Source organism: Schistocerca nitens, chromosome 8, assembly GCF_023898315.1.
Source record: "Schistocerca nitens isolate TAMUIC-IGC-003100 chromosome 8, iqSchNite1.1, whole genome shotgun sequence".
Taxonomy (NCBI): Eukaryota; Metazoa; Arthropoda; class Insecta; order Orthoptera; family Acrididae; genus Schistocerca; species Schistocerca nitens.
This window is the reverse complement of record NC_064621.1, coordinates 397,651,481-397,660,707: the sequence shown is the minus strand read 5'-3', so window position 1 is coordinate 397,660,707 and position 9,227 is coordinate 397,651,481. Positions and strand designations below refer to the sequence as shown.

At 38.4% G+C, this 9,227-nt stretch overlaps 1 non-coding gene across 1 annotated transcript; it reads right to left on the bottom strand.

Moving 5' to 3' along the window:
- Positions 1-355: 355 nt before the first annotated feature.
- On the bottom strand, positions 356-427 carry Trnah-gug (transfer RNA histidin (anticodon GUG)). Its single transcript has one exon. It is a non-coding gene; the product is annotated as a tRNA-His (tRNA).
- Positions 428-9,227: the final 8,800 nt, after the last annotated feature.

The window sequence follows — 9,227 nt, the reverse complement described above, 5'->3', positions numbered from 1 at the left end:
AAAGTAACAATTTGTGCAGTGTTAAAACTTGCTGTAATGAATAACATTTGCATTATTACTTCCACTGGTATTCCAACTGTTGTGCTATTTATTATCAAGCGAAAAGCCCTCAGTACTTCAAAATAATTATTAGTGCTTTGTTCCGTTCTGACAGACCTTGCGGTTGTCTTCAGATATAGGCAATGAATAAGCGCATCTCAGAAGTCAATCTTGGCAGGTCATTTTTTTATCGTGTTTTTTAAAAAAATTACGCGACTGATGCACTTTAGAGGAAAGCTTATTCATTGCACTGATTAACAAAATTTTCGTATTTGGTCGTAAAAATATAGTCCTCACCGTGACAGTGTTTCACCACTGCCGTGACCAGGATTCGAACCTGGGTTATTGCGGCCACAACGCAATGTCCTAACCACTAGACGATCACGGCTATACCGAGGACACGAAACACGTACTACCTTAGCTGTATACTTACACAACGCCGTCTGCTGTATACAGCGAAGTAAGACATACTTATTTGTAATTCTGCTGTTCGTTTTTTTTTCTTGTTTTCATCATGGAAGTTCACAAGAATATAAACTAAATTAAGGGTACAGGTTAAATTCAGTAAAAAAAAAAGTCATTCGATAAAATGTCACGGACTGGGAATAGGTGTACCAGTGATACTGATATTTATCACTACCGGTTTTTTATGTTCGGCGGTAGAATAATACTATAGTACTATAAACAGATTTGTAAACGACTGCCAATACGATTCTAATTTTAAGGAAATCCAAGACTGATTTTTCCTTTGTAAGCTGTCGCCAAAGCATTAAAATTGTTGGGAAACATTACGTAAAAGCATAAGCAGTAAGTTAACAATGACGGAATTTAAATCTATGAATCTTAGGCATCCGCAAACCTATTTTCTTCTCTCTAAACTCAAGTCACTATTCCAGTATTATACACTTATTTTAATATTAATCATGAAAGACCATCGTTACAGAAAGTAAACCCTTTCTTTTATATTTCGCATTTGGGAATTTGAGCAGCTATACTATATACTTTAGTATTACCCATAAGTGGGGCATTCATTTTTAAGGCGAAATCTTCATAGATGGAGTGGTACCAAAACAGTTTATGTCATGGCGTTCTTTCTGAATTGTAAAGCCTACGCCGGTAGGAAATTAAAGAGTATCACTACTCTTTATTTGAGCGACGGAAACGTATATGAGAGTCAAATAATAACAAAGATGACGAGACGACACTGCGCAATGAATACACGTTATATTGAATTCGTGTAACAAATGTACCAGTTCAGTCTATCTTGTTTAAAGAGAGACATTTATATTAATACATTCCATGATATGGATTCTTGAACTTTCAAACTTGTATTCGCGATGTGATTGTAATGAATCATCCATTGCTGATTACACAAGACTCTCGTTTCATCAAAACAATGTCTAACAACAAAGCATAATCAGAATGAAGATGAAGCACACGGAATCACTTTAATGAAAAGAAAACAAACATCTTACTCTGAAAAATCTGTTGTCCCATCCTTGTTATATTTTTATAGAGCGTAATTAATGAAACACTTCACACACTGCTGATGGCATTGTTGTACTACAGTTCACTGTTTTACCCACGCACATACAGTGAATAGGAAAATCTATGGAGTGAAAACTGGAGACTGCGGAACCAGGATGTTTGTCGTCCACATTAATTACATCCCGAATGCCGTCAGTCAAGGGAGCCAAGTAAATGCAGTACTTCTTGATTCCCTGAAACATTTGACTCAGTATCACACAAAAGCTTATTAAAGAAAATTTGCGATTGAATTTAATATTTCTTGCTAGGGTTAAAGCAGAATGTTACTTTTGATGGAAAATCATGTACAAATAACTTCGGCATGCCCCAGGGAAGTGAACTGGCACCTTTAATTTTTACCTTAATGACTTGGCTGACAGTTTTGATAATAACCTCAGAATTCTGCAGACGATGCTGTTATCGATCTATAACTAACGAACCCGACAATGCTCCGCAACTGCTAAATATATATGGGAATTGCATATACGTCCTGATCTCCTTCTTCCTCCCTCTCTGACTACCACCGTCACCCCCTTTCCCATCCATTTCCTCCTGCCTTTCTCTCTCTCTCTCTCTCTCTCTCTCTCCATTCCCGCCCCCACCCCTGCTGTTAATCACCTTTTCATCTCTTTCTCTGACGTCGAGCCTTGTTTATCGTTGGTGCAAACAAAACCTTGATTGGAAATAGAAGTCGGTTAACACTATTGTGGTCGATGGGACACATGTCCCACAAACCTAATACGCAATTTTAAGCGTCCCGACATATCTACCGGGGGGCTTTCGGAACCTCGAGAAAAATACTACGTGCCATGTGGTGGATCCATATAGAATACTGCGACCAATCAAATGGGGCGGTGTGTATTTATAACTGGCACATTTGTGTTCCACGAAAAACAGATGAAATCACCACCTTCTCCGTTCTAAAAATGCCTGAGTTAATTATATTTTCTTATACATCCACATTGTTTTGAAACAACACTAAACTCCTTAGTAAATCTACTAATACGTGCACAATTTGTATTTAATAGGATGTACATGACTCAGAAAATTTCGTAAACTGTAGAAAAAACAGGTATGTGATATGTCAAATCCATTTTGACTTTGTAAGTTGAAAATCTGTATGTTGTATTTCACATTTTTAACTGTCTTGGGAATAAATGTGAGTTGGTTGTGATTTGTTATGCATTTTTTCCATATTTTCCATGGTGATAAAATCACTCTACAAACAAAAACTGAACTCTGAAAATCCTAGGTCCACATGAAAACATGTTAGATTCGTGTGACACCTGTGCCATACCAATTTTAAAAACTGTTCAACTTAAATTTGTTTGGTAGTGGAAGTGTATTATTGATCATCACGGAAGGCAGTTTTAGAACTTTTATTTTTGACTACATATAAAATACATTTGAACCACAAAAGGTTAAGATGAACGGATAAATCAGTTGCGACCATTTACCACAGCTATATTGTTCACCAGTCAAGATGGATAGACTGTGTCAGTGTTAAATACAACAATAGATCAGAGTAAGTATGCATAATAATACAGAGCAAATTCGCATAAGTATACCATAACACTAAATGACATATAGAGCGAGAAATTTTTTAATAAGTACATGTTCACTTCACTTTATATAGCACTGCGTTGTTTAGGGAGTCCAGTTCGCTGTTTCACTGTCAAGTAACTTATTTAAACTGTACAGTGGTTTTTAATGGAGATTTTTCGACATTTTTCCTCGAAATTTCACAAAGTCCCAGGACTGTATTTTAGTTTTTAGATGATTAAACATTTTAATAGCTACTGTTGAAAAACTGTCCTGCATCATAGAGAGTTGACTGCTTTGGATGTCTATGTATTCCTTATTGCATGTGTTACAATAGGCGATTTTTATATGTTAAAAATATGGTTCAGATAGTTGTTACTCTGGTTGATTATAACATTTAAATAGTATTTCACAAAATAGTATTCAACAAAATCTCTGTTATCTTTATGTAAATCATTAAATATCAAGATCTGGTCATGTGATCGAAAACACTCTGTTATTGCCTGATGCTCTGGCGATGTCACAGGCTAGGAGCAAGATGAAGCTGTACTTGTGTTTTAGGATTGTTAGTCGAAGTTACAAGGTTTTTATGTACTGTTACTGCAAATACTGTAGCTGTTTAGTGATGAGAAACGCAATTAAAACTTCTAAGAAATAATACAGAGGAATTTTGTGAATGCTGATAGTGGGAGGCTGGCGACGGTTAATGTGTTTATGCTACACATATTTAGAGCGACGATATGTGCAACGATGGACATTCTTTTCCCTGCTCCCTGCAACATTATTAAACTCGCTCAAAACTAAGGAATTGTAGTTTTGCAGATGGGTCCACATATTATAACTAGGTTGTCAACTATCATTAATGAGTTACGACCCAAAGCACAACAAAATTAACCTTGGCAAAACTTAGTGCTGATTTCCTGTGCAGAAGGCACTCAGCAGATCTATTTCACCCATCGGTCATTCCGTGGAGCAACAGATAGCGCATTCGACTGCAGTGAAAGATGTTACATGTTTGAATTCTGGAAGAGTCATGTATTTTTTAAATTTTCACGTGAAATACGAAAAAAGGGTTAGCATGAACTGATTGTAGTATATGTTTCGATTGTGGGATTTATTATATATAGCCTTACATTAGTCTTAGTCTGAGAGGTGGACAACAGTGAATAAGTGCATTTACTTTGCGAGTGAACAATTCACTTTTTTGGGAAGCGTTGCTAGTAGTGCAGATATCACCATACCTTCACAGTACAATGAGGTGTAGGACAATGAGATTATACGGTGAGATACAAAGCATGTACAATGTGTGGCTGACACAAACGCCAGGGCGGTGATGTTTGTGAGTGTAAACTGACTTTAGTGTCTGAAGCATACTTACTTTATCCTATGTAAGATGATGAAACTGCAAAACTTTAAACAATAGGGATCCTAGCAAGACAATAAACAGATAAAAACATTGTTTCTAATGAAGTAAAAAGTGTTTTGTCACATTAACTAGAAAATATCTTTTTGACATGATGTGTGTGAACAGCGATTGTAAATGTAAGAGCATGTAAACAGCAAGGAAAACGCAGTAATATTCTGTTTCTGATTGATGTTGTGAAGTTTTGTAATTGTGATTTGGTTTCCATATGAGAGGACTGTCGAGTCGTTTCACAAGTACGTTAAAATATTGTTTTGAGTTAGATTCTAAACAGCAATCTATGGAAATCGTCTTATAACATTCAATGAACCTATCATTGCTTTTCTTTTTGGCTTCTTCTACATTCTTTCTGTAATACCTTTTTGCTTGTAAATATCTTCTGCAGAACACTTCCTTTGCACTGGGATCTGTTGTTGTTCTGTAGTGATCATGTAATAGCAGTATGATGATATTTTAATTTTTCAACTCTTCAGTATACCACGTTTTTTCTTTCACACGGTGGCCATGTTGTGTCATATTTGCAGGAAATTTTTTTGGTTTACTGTGGATACTCAAAATCAAATTTGGTTTTGATGATATGGAAAACTCTTTACATGCGCCAGTCACTGCCATTTACTGTAATCCAGGCTGCCACTTTACTGCAGATACTGTTGTCTGAAAAGCATTTAATGTTTCTTTATTATGACCCTTTTTGTGAATATATGATTAGAATGCCATGTTACAGTCAGTTGATTTTTATCTCTTGTGGATGGTTCCATAACTAATGCACCGTGGCCAGAAATCATTGGGTCAGTTACAATCATCTCACAGCCCCATGCATTTAGATTTGTGATCACAGTGTGAAGGGATATGAGAGAGGCCTCTCTAGCTGCTGGGTCTGAGAGGATGTTAACTTCAGTGGCAGTATTTTGCATAATTTTAATCTGTAAATAGTTAGGATAACAAATTTTTGGACAATTCAGATTCCATAGTAGTATTAAAATCAAAAGCTGATGAGCCCTAAATACAACTTTCCTATTTTCATTCAAAACCAACTGCAAGGAAGAAAACAAAGCAGCACATTGTTGCTTATTCATTTAAAAATGTTTATAATGTCTAATAGTTTAAATACTCTGTTATCATAGTTACAACTAAACGTGAAAAAGAAAATGAAACTACAAGTTTTCACAGCACAGCATTTCTTTCTTGCAGTCATTTTTCACAGAAAGCCTGTACATTGTCATTAAAAATATATCACTTATGTCCCTCTAAATGTTTATCAGAGTATCATACAAAAATTTGAATTAATTGGACAAGAATATATATATATATATATATATATATATATATATATATATATATATATATATATATATATATATGTGTGTGTGTGTGTGTGTGTGTGTGTGTGTGTATGTATATATATGCTATACACTTTTAGAGGTTTTCAGTTTACTCAAGGTTTATTATTGCAGAAGGGCAAATGCAATACATGAAATGATTACATTTACAGATCAAAACCACAAGTGGTTCTGGGATATTAGGTATCAACCCATGCTGAAACATCCATGTTAGTAAGTGATGTAGCCTCCATAGATGGTAATGGCATCGACTCGATCATAAAGAATATTGTCCTGGGATACATTATGCCAGATCTCACATCTGCTGGACCTGTTCACAAGAGTTGTTGGTTTATGAGTCACTTCTCATCCCATCGTATCCCACAGTGCTCAATTGGAGACAAGTAAGGAGAAGACCAGGGAAGTTGCTTTATGCCTTGTAGAGAACATTGAGTTCAATGGGCAATGTGTGGGTGAGCATTGTCCTGTTGGAACAACACATCACCTTCCTGTTGCAAGAATGGGTCTAACAACATTCTGACTTACCAAGCACTGGTTAGAATCCCCTCTAGGAACACCAAAGGTGGACTAGATTTGTAGGTTATCGTACCCCTGACCATACGGTCTGGGGTGTGGCCAGTGTGTCTTGGATGAATGTATTCTATGAGACAGTGCCCACTAGGTGTACACAGTATGTGCAAATGACCATCACTTGCATGCAGGTAGAACCTCCTTTCATTGCTGTAGACCATGATGCGCCATTCCATCTTTCAAGTGATCCTCTGATGGCATCAGTCAAGCCTTGCATGTCGATGCTGTGGCATAAATGGAAGACAGGGTAGAGGTGTGGGTGCCTGTATTCCCACGGCTAATAAATGGTTCACAACAGTTCATGTTGACACATCTGTGCTGTGGTAGCTGTACGATCTGCCACTGCTGCTCTTACAATATTGGTGGGCGGCTGTACTGTATAGAGGTTCAGGACCTTACCTACAGGTGTCAGAATGTTCACAAGCATAGTTGCACAAATGATGCAGCACGTTCAACTTGTGTGGCAATTCCCTGAAAGAAAATCCCACCACTCAGAAGGCCACAATTTGACCCTTTTCAAACGCGTCCAATTGACTGTAGGAAGCACAAGTGCACCTCTGTGGCATGGTTGCCTGCCTGCTTGCTTCACATGCTTACACCACACTGAACCTCATGCCTGTGAGCATTCCCTATTAAAGGGTAGACACAGTTGGTGCTGTGGTAGTTATTCCAGTACCCTCTGTTGGCAGACGAATTGAAACCATTATCAGTACATCTACTGTCCTCTAGGTGGCAGATGGCGCTGTAATCACAGGAAATGATACTCAATGGCCTTTGAATATTCATGGTGCATAGAATAGTCCCCTGATCGATGTGTCAGAGGAATACAACATTGCGAATGGGGCTTCCAATTAGAAGTTATGAAATACTGGCCTGTCCTACCCTCGCATCATGGAGGTTGGGTCCCATCTGCCTTTAGATATTCGAGGGCCATTGAGTAACATATCGGAAATTATTCCTCTGATTACAGCGCCAACTTTGGCGAAATGAAGAAAATGATTATGACAAAACATATGTAGATTTTGCCACAGAATCGTAGTTTGCAATAAAAAACGAGGGTTACTTTTGAAGATTTCAAAGTCCCCCCCCCCCCCCCCCCCCACTTCCCAGCCCACCTACGCACGGGGTGGGATGGCGAATCGAGTGTGGTATCGTTGGATGTCCCTCTCCGAGACAAAAAAATTGAATCATAACCTTTTTTATCTGTTGCGTAGTTTTCGAGATGTTTCAATGTTTCAATTTCTTCAATTAAAATGAACACCCTGTACATACAGGGTGTCTCTAAAGTCATTATCCATTTTACTGAAGGAAGATAGTGATTCAAAAGTCGATTTTATTGAGAATTTTTACTCACATTTCTACATGACCACCATCTAAGCCAAAACAAATACTCCATCTTTGAATAGTGGATCGTAATGTGACCTGCTGCTTCCCTGATACGATTCTGTAGATCAGGCTTTTGCTAGTGTACACTTTGAGCTTGTACTCCCTTGCAAAAAAGTCTGAGGGATTAAGGTCAGGTGAATGGAAAGCCCACAGCTGAAGTGCGCCTCTGCCTATCCACCTCCCTAGAAAGGTTCTGTTCAGACAATCACAGACGATGTGTGCAAAATATGGAGGCGCACAATCGTGGTGAATCCCGTATGCCGTCATCTTGACACTGCAGTTCAATGGCCTAATATGTCTAGGTAGCTGTTACCTGTTATTCACCTTAGGGCAAAGAAAAATGGGCCAAACAGTTTTGCTTTTGTCATACCCAACCAAACATTGACCTTCTATGTATCACATTCCCACTTCGATACCTCATGTGGTTTTTCATATGCCTATATTCAGCTGCTGTGTCTGTGCACTTTCCCACAACCGTGAAATGTGGCCTCATTGGAGAATAAAACGTCGTCCATTAAATTCCCTTCCTCTACAGATTCCAGGAGGTCATAGCACATTGCCTGACGAAAGGCGAAATCCTCGTACTGAAGATGGTGCAGAACCTAAATGTGATAAGGACGTTTTAGTAGAGTGAAACGTAGGATTTTCCACATTGTGTTGCGAGGATATTCAGTTTCCTACTAAGGTGTCGAATTGACGCCTTAGGACTCCTATCACTGGCAATTTGAATGCTTCACTGTTTCTGCCGATATGCGTGGTCGTCCATGACGTGCCTCATCACAGTCACTGCCGGTACACTTAAAAATTTGTTCACAAGCAGAGGAACGTGTGCCCTTGATGGGGATGGTTTGTGGAATTTACGGGTAAATTCCACTTTGGCGTTGTCATAAGACAATCCACTTACTCGGGCAAAAAGAATGGCAACCCATTCTTCTGTGCAAAACATCTTGCACTAAGGTACCGGTATCTGTAAAGAAAAGGAAAACAAATTAGTGTTTTCATGGAAATTGATAGTGACTTTAGAGATACACACACTAATGTATCAGCATCTGAAGAGACAAGAGTCATAAAACACACACACACACACACACACACACACACATATATATATATACTAGAGTAACATGTAATAATTTGAAGCAAATTGGTCAAGAACCTTTCAAGGCTTTTTGGTAGCAACGTTAAACAACTTCTGAAAGGTGGCTACACTGAGCCACAGCGCCAGAGATCGCGCTAGAGAGCATTGTTCCGCCGCCTCCACTGGCAGTGATTATTGAGAACTCGTAGTGGGCAGTGCTTTGGGAGAACTCGTGGTAGTCAGTGCTGAGATGTCGTAGTGAGGAGTGTTTGTTGAGATGAGCTAGTAGGCAGTGCTTGCTGAGATGTGATACTGAAAAGTT